The sequence below is a fragment of the Apis laboriosa genome, unplaced genomic scaffold (assembly GCF_014066325.1).
Source record: "Apis laboriosa isolate Shangri-la unplaced genomic scaffold, ASM1406632v1 scaffold64_cov150, whole genome shotgun sequence".
NCBI classification, from domain to species: domain Eukaryota; kingdom Metazoa; phylum Arthropoda; class Insecta; order Hymenoptera; family Apidae; genus Apis; species Apis laboriosa.
This window is the reverse complement of record NW_025224011.1, coordinates 1,723,096-1,736,803: the sequence shown is the minus strand read 5'-3', so window position 1 is coordinate 1,736,803 and position 13,708 is coordinate 1,723,096.

Sequence of the window (13,708 nt, the reverse complement as noted above, 5' to 3'; positions counted from 1 at the left end):
CAGAAACACGATTTTGCACCGCGTTATTTATGATACGCGCGCTCACTGTACCAAATATGCTAATTAACGAGTGCACCACGCCATAAACAATGGGTGGGCACCAACTGTTTCGTCGGTAAAACGCGTACCGGAACGTCTTGCGATTTATGCTTCGATCGATTCCACCGAAATCAACCGCATCTCTTTATTTTATCTAAAAACCTGCCCCTCGGAACCGATCCGATCAACGATCGTAAATCAGCCAAATCGACCGATACTTGAAATTCTATACGACAGTTATTATATACACGATCGATTCAATTCTATCCAATTTTCAAGAAATAAGATACAACGAGACGAAATTTTTTATTACGAGTTTCTTCTATCAACTATTAAATTTATACGCGATAATTTATACAATAATACATGAAATAAATATCATCTTCATAATCTTGATTAATTAACAACGTTGACGCAATATTCGCGAGGACTATGAATTAATTTCATAATTTTATTAATTTACGCTTCTCGATAAATCGATAAAAAATCTCTATCGATCAAAACTTTCACGCGTTTCAAATAAAATCGCGTGACGCTAAGCGCGGCAAGCCACGGTTGAAAAGAAATAAATAATAATCTACTTACACAATCCAAAAAGAAAATACAAACTCCATCGATTCTCCACTTCGATAAAGTACGTAAACATCGTGTACACTTAAAAAGCATATCTTCCAACAACAATCAAACGTACACAAACGCAAACACACACCATTAATTCGAAATTCGTTCTCTCACGAGCAAGGAGGTAAGAAAAAAGGATGGGGACCATCTAAATGGTCAGTTTCACTTTAGAGGCGACAGCCTCGCTCTCGATATCACCAGTTTCCGGAAGGCGAACAGGTCAGAGTGAAATCCTCCATCTATCTGGGCGGACGATTGCTGACGTGTCCCGCGGACGTTCGTTCGAGGAGCAAGAAAAGCGTCCCCTCGGAACTGAAATGTGGGAGGCAGTTGAAGAAGAAATGGGCGAGGGAACGAGGAAGGGAACGAGGATTCTCGAGGAAGGGAGATAAAGCGGGGAAAAAAGAGAGAGAGGCAAAGTCTAGACCGATTAGCGTTTGGTCGCCGGAACTCGGAGACGGGCTCGGAAAATCGGCGGAAGTGGCCGGACTTTCCCTTCCAATAGCGGTGAGACGGAGAGAGGGCTCGAAAGACAAATAGAATTCGGAAGGAGTTTTTGCCACCCGGCAAGATTTAATAGCCCATACGTTCCTCCAACCCTCGCCGTTCTTCCCCGAGACAGCTCCATCCCCCTCCCTCCTCGATTGATGATCCATCGAAGGATCCTAGAGTTATCATTGCTCACTATTCGATGTATTAAATTTATCCTTCGATAGATTCTTCAATTTATTCTTCCTATAACTCTCGAATTACGAACACCGACTACGATATATCTCACCGACCGAAACTCGTCGAAATTAAAAAAAGTACACGAGTCCAATCGTAACGAGCGTTCCCACCTAGAGAGCGGGGGGAAAGGTTAACGAGTGTGATCCACCGCCGCCGGTGACGGGCAAGGAGCGATCTTAAAAAAATTTACGGCCCATTCCGTTGCTAATAGACGAGGAATGCGCGGCGAGCATCGCGCATAAGTATGTCAATTGACCGAACGAGGGCAAATGGGTGTCACGGGGTGTCGCGTGAAAATCGACGGTCAAGGTCCATATTATCATATCAACCGGATCGGGATCAACGCACTGGGATCCGCGTGCGCGCTCGCCTCGCCTCGCCTCGAATCGGTGGGAAAAATCAAATCGAGACAAACCACTTTTGCGAGCCGATATTATACGCGAGTTTTCCATTGATCCCGGGAGAGGTCGTCAAACCCTTGCGCCCTTATCGCGTGAGCGGGCTAGGTGGATCGCGTTTAACCGCCAATGCCCGGTCGTGGCTCAATATTGACACTACCTCGCCTTATCGCGCCGCGTATCAATCACACGACGCAGGGTATACAAGTAGATCCATTCTCCAACCGCTTTCGAACCGGATCACGGTTGGGTGGAGGGGAAAGTTCAAGCTGGAAAAAGAGTATTTCCAAGTTCTTCGCTTCTGGTGTTAATGTGCTGGTGGCAAACGATTCTAGAGGATCCTCATCCAGGGATTGAATTTTGGCTCTTGAATTTTTTGGATGATAGTCCTCGTCGAGGGGAGAAGGAGTTTTGGGGGTACGATCGAGGATGATTTTTTGTAAACGGAGGGGATGAAGAGAGATTAATTGGATTTCTGAGGATCGGTAGAGGTGAAACGCGGCAGCGAGCGAGCTAAACAGCGTGTCTTTGATAAGATGAACAAGTTGATAGAGGCGTTTCGCTTCTGATAAGTGCATAATCGCGTGCATAATCAACCGCGGCCTTTGAGCCGAGGAGGAAACTGGAAGGACCGCTTTGAAACGGTGAATGGCGGATTGAAATATTATTCAATTTTCGTAGGTTTTGTTGCGAAAGGAATTTATTCCGATTTTCATCGGAGATCTCGTTAATAGAATAATCGAAAGTAATTGAAACGGTAATTGCGATCAAATTTCGATTAAAAATTGTATAAGAATGTTAAACGTGATGAATATATTATTTAATTTATACGCGTATATACATACTCTGCGTGAACAATCAGATAAAAATAGAATAGAAATATAAAACTGACGATACAATAAAATAACGTGGATTCGAATAGAGAATTCGAAATATAATGTTAAAATAATAATAATTTTAATAGACGCGGATATCAAAATTTAAGCCAGACATCATCGTTACAAACGAAAGTGCAACAATTACTAAAGAAATTATTCGAGTTTTATTAATTTTTCTTTAACTTGTTCCATCAGAAATTAATCAAATCTAAAAATTTTTTTCAATTTTTTCGATCGAAAAAAGGGAAAGAAATATCATTCTTTCTTCAAAAATTCTTCAATCAATTTCCAAATAAAAAAAACACTCATTATTAACAACTCGACAATCGTTCTTTAAAACGTCTCACATCCATTTCCTTCCCCGAATTTCGTCCGATCGAAGGGAGCTTCCACGTGTTCCACGAATGACCTAAAAAGCTTCGATTTACACCATCTCGCCGATACACATCCTATCTCTTAAAGGAGTCGTATAGAGCTCGTTATCATTTCACGAATAACAGTTCTGGAAATTGGCCTCGCGAGTTCAGATAGCGGAGTTGACCCGTGCACAACCACCGCAACAACGTCATCGTGATCAAGCGTACGCGAGAGCCGTCCACCTCTAAGTATAGGTGTCCCTCGAACGCATCGTTCGAGGCTGTGAAACACGGCGTCGAATGAAATATTGCGGAAACCGGCGTTGTTCCCACTCCGAATGTGTTATTTACGCCTTTCCGCGTTCACGTGGGCCAGCAATATACCTCGTTTATTTTTTAATTCCACGAGAACCATCCGCGTGATTAATGGCGGCGCTCGGTTAAGCAATTTTCTACGTCTTTTTGTGTGTGTGTGTGTGTGTGTGTGTGTGTGTGTGTGTGTGTGTGTGTGTGTGTGTGTGTGTGGTATGTCCGTGTACGTGCGTATGCGTATCATCCAAATTAAGTGCCGCGTCTTTAAATTGAAACGGAACACGAATTACTTCAAACATTTCTTTAAGAGAGAGATTAATAATGATATCATGATTCAAATGATCGATTCGATGTTTCTTTCCACCAGCTGTGACCGGTTCGCTTTGTAATTATTAGATAACGTTTCTCCTTTCGTTGCGCGATAACTTTGTTTTATCTGCTATTTAATAGAATAGGATAGATCAATTCTTGGTATTGATTATCGGAATCAATATTTTCTATAAAACAACGTTTGTAGAAAACGATTTGAAAATTTTATCTAGTTTTATGATTTTTGAAAAAAAGAATGGAATAATATTATACAATTGTTTATTGTTTAGTTTTAATTTTTTTGAAAAAAAAACTATTTGAATAACGATTATCTATAACTTTATATTTCAAAAGCATTTAATTTGGATGATATTCTATATATTTCAACTCTGGAATCAAAGAATCGTTCGGCGAACAAGCAGATGGTTAACGTATTGTAAGAATCGCGTGAGATAAGAAAGTTGACAGATGGATGCAGAATCGTGGATCGGAGATAGAGAGTTATTGTACTCTGCGGCTTCAACCGACCGAGTTTCCTTTGAAAATCGTCTCGCTTGATGCTTCATACTATTCTCGAGTGTACTCGCAAACTTGATTAATTAGTGGTTGGATTAGCGATACTTCGTATTAAGCTGATTGTACAGTGTAATGCACAATATCAAGAGTTATTCTTGATATACACGCTCGAATTGGAGTTCGAAATGCTATCACGAAATTTCCCAGGTTAATTCCTGAGATGGAAAAAATTAAAACGAACCCCCTTTATCACTGCACCCTTCGATTGTCAATTTCATTCTCAACTTCAACTTCTCCTATCCATTATTTCTTAACATACATCCCAACTTTTCGAAATCTTCTAACATCCTAAAATTAAAATCCTTCCTTAAAAATCCTAAAAAGAAAAAAGAAAAGAATTCAAGATCCGCTCGTCAACACCTTCCGACATACCAACCCCTGATAAAGTTATTTCCCCGAGATCCAAGAATCCAAAACTTGGATTCCACGACGAGGTTAAATTTTAATCCAAAATTCGCATATACACGTACGTACGTACGTACGTACGTACATAGGTAAACCGAGAAGGATCTTAAATTTCCAACCCAATTTCCTCCGCAACGATTCCTCCGCGTCTGAGATCCCATTCGACAGCGAAAAACATATTTCACCGTGAACGTTAAGTTCCCCAGACACATCGAGGAGTGCGCATCGCGGAGCCACTCATCGTTAACCCTGAAAAGCCCCCCCCCTTCCTCTCCTTCTCCCTCCCTCTTCCCATGGAAGTTCGACACGGAAATAATGCTGGCAAGCGGCTGGCCGGGGATAAAGGATGAAGATCGGCCTATCTTGGACCGGAGGCGGGTAAAATGCACGTGCACACACGATGCACGGTGTTGTTCACGGGTTGTTCCGGGTTCGGCACACAAAATTTCTCGTCTCGTCTATCATGATGCATGATTCAGCGCGCTTAAAGAACAAATTTGTTCGTCGCGCTTAAGCACGATCGATCACGATCCTCCCCCTTCCTCCCCCTCTCGACGTGCTCCCCGACGCTTCAAATCTCGATTCACCGATAACGATGCCTGTGCATTAGCAAACCCTGTTAATTCGTTGCTCGTACACGCCATCACCCTGACTATCACCCCCTCCTCTCTAAGAGGTGGCGCAGGAAATGCGCACGTTTCCGTTCCACTGTTAATCAATTATCGCCGCTTATCGAGCGTTTAAATGTGCGTGCCTGATTCGAATTCTTCGAATCGAAAATAAAAGAGGACGAGATTATCGATGGTTAAACGTCTGGTTAACGAGATGGACCATCGGATTGTATTCTGAATCGTGCGGATTATTAGAGTGTGTTGATCGGTCGAGAGGTTTAATCCAAACGAGGTGGAAGGAAAATTTGTCAAAAAATATCGGATGAGAGGCGAATATGACGAATCATTAAAGAGAGAAATAAATTAATTGACAGTGTAAAGTTGAAGAGAAATGTGATACGGATGGGAAAATCGTTAATAATTTTCCAATAATCGGTCTCTAATCTATATAACGCTTGCAAAAGAGAAGATGAAGTGTATGTTGCACGGAGTGTGTGTGTGTGTGTATGTAAGTTTGCTCCAACGCGATAATGAGAGTCAACATATTCCCGAGTTTGCGAGTCACTCCTCCGTGTGATCAATTTGAGGATAAAAGAATTTAAGGTTCCAGGGGCTTGACACTCGCGGCCAAAGATAAGAGAGCTCCCTCTTATATGTTTCAGCAGTTCATTCCGTCAAAATTGTATGTGACCATTTATCCCGCTCGAATGACACGACAAACTACGAACACCGTCTGATTAAAGTCCCCTCCAGAAACGCGTTGACCATCACGTTTATAATCAATACGTACGTTTCGAGCATGAAAAACCTAATACATTTCGTTGAGAGAAAGAAGAAAGAGGCGGTTCGTTGCAATTATTATCTCGTCCCAACCGAGAGAGAGAACGAAGAAGAAACTTCTCCCGTTTCTTCTGAATACCATCGTTCACGGACAGTGGAATCGCAATATACAGCCTGTATATACACCGGCGTGGTACATACATAGGAATCACGAGCACCAACGGGTAGGGAGATGCGCTCTTTCGCGATAGATAGCGATCGGCCACGGGTCTCCTCGCAGCTTTATTCTTTATTCCGGGCAGGGAGTCAAGGAGAGAGGTTGGATCAGGCGGATAGAGGCGGCCAGCCGAGCAACTGAGGAAAGATAGGGACAGAGGGAGGAGGGGAGATGGAGGGACAGGACAGGGGATGGGATGGAGCACGCAGGAGGAAGGGGGTGAGAGAGGACGGTGAAATTCTCGAGGCTTCTCGAGGAAAGTATGTCGACTACCGTGAATTATGATAAATATCGCGACTGTGACGCTGCGATTTTAGAGAGGGTTTGGAACGTCTGTGTGCCGGATGAATCCTGGATGGGAGCATTTTACGTCCGACATCCTTTTCGATCTCTCCCTCGGGCTCTACCCGCCGTACATACCGAAAGCAGCCGCGGATCTCTCGGCCACGAGACACGCCGAAAATACCGTATGCCGACCGTGTAACGCTGAACAAGCTGACCCCTCCTCTCCCGGTGTCAAATGGAAGGTCGTCGCGGCCATCGAGGATCGCGTCGCTCCTTGTTAGCGACTCGCGTCGAGGAGATAAATTTGACGATCCCCCAATTTTTCCCCCCTCCGACATTTCATTCCGTTTCTCGATCGAGTAATTTGGAAATTTTTCGGCCAAGTGGAAGGGAGAAATTTCTCTTCCATTTTTTCGATCCGTCCGTGAAAATGTTGAATCGGATAAATTTGAGCCGAAAGATAAATTCGAGTCGAAGATATCGCATGACATCTGACACGAGAATTTTTCTTTCACGGAAGTAATGGGGATCGATCGAACGGAGATTTGGAAAATTGGGCATTCTGAAAAATCGGACGTTTATCTTGGGGTGAAGTGGAAATTTATCGTTTTCCCTTTTCGAAAATAATACTCGTGGGAATACGTTAAGTTTGTTTAATTTAGAAAATTTGAAAGAAATCTGAAATATCCAATTTCTCTTTAAATTTATCGAAATCGAAATCTATTTAAACAACAATAATCCACGTTCCTTCGAAATCGTGTTATTAAAATGTGCTAAAAGAGAACAAGCTGAATGTCCTTCATAATACTGGTTCCTCTGGCATGCTCGGCGCGAAATGAAAGACGTATTTCCCGGAGTTATTATCGTGACAAAATTCCTTAGAGTCATAAACTGAAAATTACAGGAACGACATCTGTTTTACGAGCATTATTTTTTTCTTTTTTTTTTTTTAATTCTCTGTACTTTCCAAAAATTAATATCTTCGAATTACCTCATTCTCTAAATTATTATCCTTTATCCCTTCTTCACTCATCGCTGTTAAAAATTTTAAAAGCGGCAATTAACGCAAAAAACTCTTATCCATTCGTTACTCGCGTTAAACGATATAATAAAGACGCGAATTATTTGAAGGGAAGGCAAAGTGTAGTCAGAGAAGTCACTTCTCAAGACACACGCGCGCGCGCGCAACATACATAGGAGGGGGAGGGGGAGAGGGAACAAGCTCGAAAAGGCCATCTCACGCGAAAGTGCCCGCTTTTAGTCCCAAAGTGGTGTGTTTTCAATTAGAAAAAAAAAAGAGAAAAACAGAAAAAAAGGGTACAAAGAAAAATAAAGGAAGAAAAAAAAGAAGAGGAAAAGAAGAATCAACACACAACGCTAAAAAATTTCAAAGGCAGCTACGCGAATGGGGGGAAAAAAGCACTCTCGTAAGCAAAGCGAGCATGCGCGTGTTTTTTCATTTCGCTCGTCGAGCGACAGCTAAGTCGTCCCGCCCGCAAAAGTGGAGAAAGGGAAGAGAGATCGCGAAAGAGAGGGAGAGATCGAACTGCAAAAAAAAAAGGTGAAATAAAAAGTGAAATAAAAAGAAAGGCGAGATATAGAAAAGAGGAAAAAAAAAAAGAAAAAAAAAAATAGAAAGAAAAACGCTCGTTTGCGGGAAACGACTTAATGCCATCGCCTTTTCCGTACCTGAAAAGGGGCGCGGAGGGGAGACGAAGGGTCGGATGGTGCGCGGAACGAGGACAGGGATAGGTGGAGCAAAACAATTACCTACCCTTCCTGCCCGCCGGGGGCACATTTTCACCCCTCGGAACGTGGGAAGGAAAGCCACCGCTTGAGGTATGCCAACTACCCCCCATAGGGCCGAGCGCACACCCCTCCAAACCGTATCCACGCACAAACACACGCGTGCGTGGCACGGGAGAGAGCGCGTGGACGCGTGTTTACACATCGACGGAGAGACGACATCGAACCCGTGGCCACGGGGATATGCGCCGGTTCACCGTGCACGCATAGGCATTCCTCATCCTCTCCGCGGGCATTAGCACGACCCCATGGGAGTTAGGGTTCGTTTTATGGATACAACGCGGCGGAAATGCGGTGAAACGGACAGGTGGAACGGAACGTGCATATATATATATATATATATATATACGTCAGTGTGTAAGAGCGAGGGAGATCGATGCGACCGGTAAGAGCGCAAGGCGAAAATCGCGGCGCAACCGGTTGTCGGACAAGTGGAAAGTGCATTGGTGAATCGCGGAACGGGCCAGGCTTTTTTTCTCCTTTCGAATTTGGGACGAGTGAATGGTGCGGCTTGAATCGCAAGTCCGTATTTTCGCGAAATTATAATGTTGAAAGAATTCGTGCGAGTATTTTTTCAATGCAAATGTTTCGGACAACATCAAGGGGGGGCCCCCTTTTCTCTCGTTTCGAATTTAGGACGATGGGTATCGTGTCTCGAATTGGAAGTTGGTAATTCGGCGAAATTATAATGTTGAAAGAATTTGTGCAATTTGTATTTTGGAACGTGCGTGTTTCGTTTGAGATTGTGTGTACTGTGAAAAATTTATGTCTTAATTTGAATATTTTTGCAAGACATCTCGATCTCTTCGGCTCATCGTTATTATTTAACGATTTTTAATTTGTCAAGAGGCGGAGAAATATAAATAATGTAAAATTATTAAAATATTTTCATGGTAGAAATAACATTTTTTATCATCGAAGTATACGATCGATTCGAGGAAAAAAAAAAGAATTGCATCAATTGCCAAAGTTGGCCCGATAATACCCCAATTCCGATGCGCGAAATTTACATCCCGATTTAAAATAACATTTCACCCGATCCCATCACAAGAAGAAAACAAGAGAACAACAAAGTATTGGAACAGTATGGCGACGCAGGGCCCCCTTAATATCGATTTGTTTCCCACAATATTTGCATAACCTTCGCGTTCACCCTCTTTTTACTCTCCTTTCCTCCCAAAAGAATCGCGCGATTTTTCGTCGCACCCCCTATATATATATATATATTCCATGCGTGCAAGCTTGGAAACGGGCGAAAAGCAGTCGAAGCCAGGTAAAAACCGAACACACGGTCGGCCGGTTAACAGTTTTGTAAATTGAAATTTACGAGGCACCGTGGCTCCCTATTCAAGCCCTCCTTATCATCGGTTCAATGGCAGAAGCATGAATAATTCAGCTCCCAGGGATGGACCCTGGGATAGTCCCCCCTCTCCTCCCCGGTCACCGGCCTTTTTCTCTATAAATTAAACGCGGCGACGATCATCGACGAGCATTCCTCCGTCCAAAGAGTGTCGCTCTAACCGTCGTCGCGCGGTTATTAATGCTTCTTCGCTCCGTTTCGACGCCCCCCTCCCCTGTCACTGGTGGTTAAGTGACTAAATTTAAAGGAAACGATAGGACCACGTAACCGTGGTCTCCTTCGGTTTCGATCGGAATAAATCTGAACGGAACGTTCTCCAACCTATATTCGCAACGTGTTTTCTCTGAGATATTTTATTGCCACTCGTAATAAAAGCCTCGATTATTTCGGAGACAGGGAATTAGATACGAAAGCTGAACGAAAGGATTTGATTCGGATGGTTGAAAACCGCGAAGAGTTAGAATATTGAGCTTATCAGAGAGTTAATAATATAAAAGGATTGATTAAGTTTTCTTTTTAGAATCGGTATTACGCGTTTCCGCGATGGATCAAGTTATAAAAATTACTCGAAATGGAATATTAATTGTATAAAATTAAGTAATGTGATCGAGTAGATGCAAGAAAACTTGTTTCCCTTTCTAAGAGATTGCTTTTATACAAAATGTACGAGAAAATGTCTGAATAACGTTTAAAACCTCGTTTCTTGCATGAATATATAATTTTACGTACATTTTTGATATTTTCCTCTGCTTCTCTCTTACTTACTAGTAACAACAAGTAGAGAAAAATTATTAAGAAAAAGTTACTAAAATTGTAATTTGCACTTTTAAAAATTGCCTCGAATATTTATCCCCTTTTCCAAGAAATTAATCCGTGCGTGATAAAAACGTAAAAGTAAAAATCCATCGTTCTTCGAGAGATCGAAAAATCAATAATTGTTTCCCGTTGTTTCGATCTTAATCTGTGTGGATGAAAAAGGAGGAGGGGGAAAAAGGGTCGTCGTCTCTGGTAAGCCACGATCGTCGAAGAATTTCCAGCCGGCTCGCAATGAAATCCACGGGGCTCGAACTCGGGTCCCGATCCGAGGTACCGTGTAGTCTACTCCATCGAATAGGTGACAAGGGTCGAGCAACGGGCGAAAACAAGAACAAAGAAGGAATCGTGAATGGACTAATGAATTTAAATGGAGGCCGGACCCGGTGAGAGCCGTGGAGAAGCGCGAATCGGGGCGTACGAACAAAACCGAAGAAAAAAAGGAAGAAGAATATCAACGAAACCCGGGAGAAACGAGAAACCCGGTCGCACAAAACTCGATTACGGAGAGAGGTGTCGAAAAATATTCGCGTAAAATATAAAAATCGTACCTTTTTTCTTCGTGGCTGAGAGGAATCTTGAACGATATAATTTATATAATAATTAATTCAAACATTCACTATTGGCACAATTCGTGCACCAGTTTAAAAAAATATTCCACCTCTTAGACAGACAGGTGCATGACAGGATATTTTCTCGCGTTAAAAAATTTCTATAGTTATAAATACGCGTCAACTTTTCTTTTCTTTCTAAAAACTTGTTGACAAGCCATTATTTCCGAGTGCGGAAGAAATAATCGTGTTAACGGGATATATATTCCTTTCACCGACAAGTTTACCCTATCTATATATACAATTCCTTTACATTAACTTTGAAGAAAAGGCGGAGGGAAAGAAGATTTCGTCTCCATCCAATTTTCCATCCACTTTTCCCCATTTTTTTTCAGAAAACTTTCCGTTTAATAACTCAGAGATTAAAGATAACTATGTGTATGCGTACACACATATATACAAGCTTTTCAAATCCACTTAGTCGATATTCGAACCTATTTCCTATATAATCGATCCCATTTTCGAGGAAAGCGCAAAGAAAGAGGAAGAAGAAGAAGAGGTGGAAAGGCGGGTGAATAGGCGTGTACCGAATTTCCATATTTCATCCAAGTCCCCGGCGGATGATTTACGCGGGGAACGTATTAAAATGAAAATGTTATCGGGCGAAGCCTCCTCCTCGGGAGCTGACAAAGTCGTTAACAATATTCGATGTTTCTCGTTCGCCCGATATGGCCTTACGCCAAAAGGTGCTTTTGTCGTGTTTCCACGGGCCAATTTAACTTCACACGCACCGGCCACTCGTCGAGAGATAGATAAACGTTCGCGGACAGAGAGAGAGGGAGAGAGGGAGGGAGAGAGGGAGAGGGAGAGGGAGAGAGAGAGAGAACGTCTTCGCGAACAGGAGAAAGGTGGGTATAAGGACTTGTTCGACCCTTCCTCAAGATAGAAGACCGTTTATTACCTTGTATCCTATTCGCCATTACCTCGGAGTTTATGATCGGAGCGAATTCATGAATCAAGGCTGGCGCTGCGCTACGCCTCGCGTAGAAAAATATCGCCGCGCGTTGTTCCCCAGATTTATACAGGGTGTCGCGAACTTTAACGACCGAGCTGTGCCAACGCGTCCCGGGAAGGAAACGTTAGATAAAAGATAGAGGAATGGTCCCCTGCGATCCGTTAAAATGCGATTTTTCCAAGAGACAACGGTTTCGGGAATGTTGGCTCTATCGGGAAGATGTATGACAACGCGGCGTCTCTTATGACGAACGATTTGAATTTTGAATAATTTTAAATACATTGTACGTATCTTAGTAATTGGTCAGAAATGTATGCGAAATATATTGCGAGTTTTTGTTACCGAGGAGGGGAAAACGTATCTTGAAAAGAAATATAGTAGATGAAATTTAACTCCCAGGTTAATTTTTTAAACTATGGGGAACGGAAAATGTAAAATTTCACGATATATATTTCACAGATTTTTTTTAATTCCTATGGAGAAGAAGAAGAAGAAGAAGAAGAAAAAGTTAACAAGAATAATTCAAAGGACGGTGGATCAAAAGCAATTTCCTCCGACTTATAATTCCTCGTTTCAGTAACTTCCACCAGTACCCATTCCCATCTACTATATTCCTAGTTTAATCAAGCTACAAGTGGGGGTCAAAATAAGGTGGCTCGAAATCATTTTTCACCAAGGCCGTCCCATACTTTCACGAGGAAATTTCCCTCGGCATACTTTGTTTTCCCTGTTTTATTAACGTAATCAATATGAGAAATGGCAGAAAGTAGAAATCTCGTTGAGTTTAGCCGCGTTTTCTCGCGAGATCCGGGTACAGTGCATTTACAAGTACGGGACCAACAAGAAGAAGAAGAAGAAGAAGAAGAAGAAGAAGAAGAGATAGGAGTTTGGACGACGAAATAAGCTCGACTTTGGAGAGAATGCAAGGGAATTTCTGCCGTTCCACTCTTTTATCGTCGCGTTCACGGGGGAAGAAAGTCACGTGAAAGGAGACGTACCCCTTTCGACGAGATTGAAACGACGAGATCGGGAGTGACAGCAAGGAAACTTCCTTTCTTATAGTTTCATAGAATACCAGACAGGTCATTCCGTGTCGACTACGTTTCACGATATATTCTCGCTGAAATGTATTTCTCTTTCGTTCTTTCGCCATTCTTCAAAAGAGTTTTATGTCCTTCGAATATTGTGTATGCACGAAACTTTTGGAATCTGAACCCTTTGGAAGATGGAAAAATTCGTATAGTCGGACGAATATTATCTTGGATACGATCTCTTGATCGTTCAACGTGTTTGAACAAGATTTACTGTATGGAATTATACAATAAGTCGTCAGTTCCTACGTGAGCATGTTATTTTTCTATTCATTTCACGACGAATAATTATATAATTCGTGAACGAATTAAAAGGAATTCGTACGATAAAAATTAAAAAAGATCTCTTAAAAAATAAATTACATCTTACATTTGAAAAATATAGAGATGATATTTAAATTGAAACGAGAATCGTGATATCAAAGATAATAAAAAAAGAAAATTGCGAATCGGGTTATAATTTTCAAAATTTTCAAAATTTAATTTCTCTTCATTTTTAATCCACCTTTATTAAACAAGATAAGCTACTTTACGGATAATTCTATCGAAATAAAAT